A 2,244-nucleotide genomic window follows, 5' to 3' on the forward strand; every position below is an offset into this window, starting at 1 on the left:
ATTTTTAAAAACTTTTTATGCACAATTAAAATCCAAGAGTACTTTGATTAAAACCTTAAATGAATCAAATCCAAAGTATTTTGAAAGGGGTAGTCTATTTGTTCTACATTTTAGATTTTCAGTTTAAAAAATTCTGCAGTGATTTTTTGAAATCACAAATCTAAATTGTAAACTCTTCACAATTTGACTACTTCACTGATTTTTTTTAAAATGCTAAAGCCATATATGCATTAAAAAACCTATTATATATGCATTTAAAAAAAAAACCATTTTAAACAATAAAGCCCAATCTTAGCATGTTTTGACAACGCCTTAGGCCATGAGAGAGTGCAGTTTCTTACCAACCATGAATCGAGCACCAATTGTTTAAAATGCCCTGAGAGAGTGCAGTTTCTTACCAACCATGAATCGAGCACCAATTGTTTAAAATGCCCTGAGAGAGTGCAGTTTCTTACCAACCATGAATCGAGCACCAATTGTTTAAAATGCCCAATCTTAGCATGTTTTGACAACGCCTTAGGCCATGAGAGAGTGCAGTTTCTTACCAACCATGAATCGAGCACCAATTTTCTCAATGAAAGAGATGCCATGTGATATTGCAGTTGCCATTTCTAAACAGTTTCAAATAGGCTTGGTTCATACCCTTTTTATGAAGCTGGATTTATTAAAATTGTCCATGGCTGAAATGGAAAATGATTATATAAATCCGTCGCCTGAGAGATTCGAACTCTCGCGGGGAAACCCCATGTACTTAGCAGGCACACGCCTTAACCACTCGGCCAAAGCGACGGGGCTGAACTCACATTCTCATTTATTTAAATACTTGCACTATCGAAATGCGTACAGTGACAATAAACCTAATTCGATGACTCTCTTCCTCATTTCCGATTTCTTTTTATTTTCTTCTTGGTACGCGTGTAAATTGGGGCAGAGTATTCATGCAATCTTCTTTTGATCAGAGTATAAACTTAATGAATGGCATTGTAATTGTGGTTACTGAGAAGATGAATGAAGATGGGGTTCTTTGATAATTAATTTGGGTTTAATTTTCGTGGAGATTTTATAATTGTTTTTTTATTCATAATTTTTTATTTTTATATAGAGTGGTTACAATATCATTTAGGAGGAGCAGCCAGACCTGGTTGAATATGTGAGGTTAGTAGAGTACTATTTATGTGTGTAAATCAAATATTATTTTAGTCTTTTTAATTAATTATAGTATTTATATAGATAATCAAATTTTATTTTCAGGATCTTTTGGATTAATTATGTCATATTTATATAGATTTTGTATGAGTTTTAAAGATAATTAACTATGCTATATGTATATTAAAATTATATGACTAATTATTTATTTTAATTTGTGTTGTGGTGGTTTGAATTCTATAAAATATTTATTTTAATAAACAGAATTGAGAGATGGAAAATAATTTGCATATAAGATACATTTATGAGTTTGATGAAGGAGTTGCTAGTCTCAATAGCAAAACGAATAACTTGAAAAAACAAATGGCCTATGTTACTTAGATGCTACAAAATTTGAATATCATCATTAAAACATTGTTGATGGGTATTTGAAAGAAGTGTTGTGTACCATTCCAAATATGAAATCAAGCAACATTCCCTCAATGCCACTTCCAAATTTGGATCTTTATTTCTTAGTATATAGACCAAGGTTGATTCCACTCTATGATGGTCGTATTGATGCTCTATGATTAATGCACAATAACTCAATTTTCTATGAGGTGTAACAACACATTAGTAAAGACAAAGTTGTCTACACAAAGTTTTGACATGCAAAAACTTTAGTATGGTGGGAGAATTTAAGTTAAGGGCAAAGAGTGATATTCATGTTGATGTGGGATGAGTTTAAAATTGTTATCAAGGAAAAGTTCTATCCTTGAAACCACTTGAAGGAGAAACACTATAAAAACATGGGAATACTTATGTCAAAGTTAAATCAACATGTAGAGATAACCTACATTTAAGAATTCAATCATTGTATCACTTAAATCATAGTGATGGGCAAAAATACAAAGTTAGTTACCAATTTCATTGGAAAATAATTTTCCAAATTCAAAAAGAACTTGAGATGTATGATGTATACTTATTGAATGATTCATATCACAATGTAAAGTTAGTAGAAGCAAAAAAGAGATGGAGAAAGACAAATGTTATTGTTGCCATTAATTCCCATTAAGAAAATAAGATTATTGTTAAGAATGGTATGCCAAATAAGTATTT

General features: G+C 30.9%; 1 non-coding gene across 1 annotated transcript; it reads right to left on the minus strand.

The window, feature by feature from the left end:
* Nucleotides 1-707: 707 nt before the first annotated feature.
* TRNAS-GCU (transfer RNA serine (anticodon GCU)) lies at nucleotides 708-789 on the minus strand. Its single transcript has one exon. It is a non-coding gene; the product is annotated as a tRNA-Ser (tRNA).
* Nucleotides 790-2,244: the final 1,455 nt, after the last annotated feature.

This window comes from Pinus tabuliformis, chromosome 5_2, assembly GCF_031772625.1.
Source record: "Pinus tabuliformis cultivar Carrire ecotype Pingquan chromosome 5_2, CPIR1, whole genome shotgun sequence".
NCBI lineage: Eukaryota > Viridiplantae > Streptophyta > Pinopsida > Pinales > Pinaceae > Pinus > Pinus tabuliformis.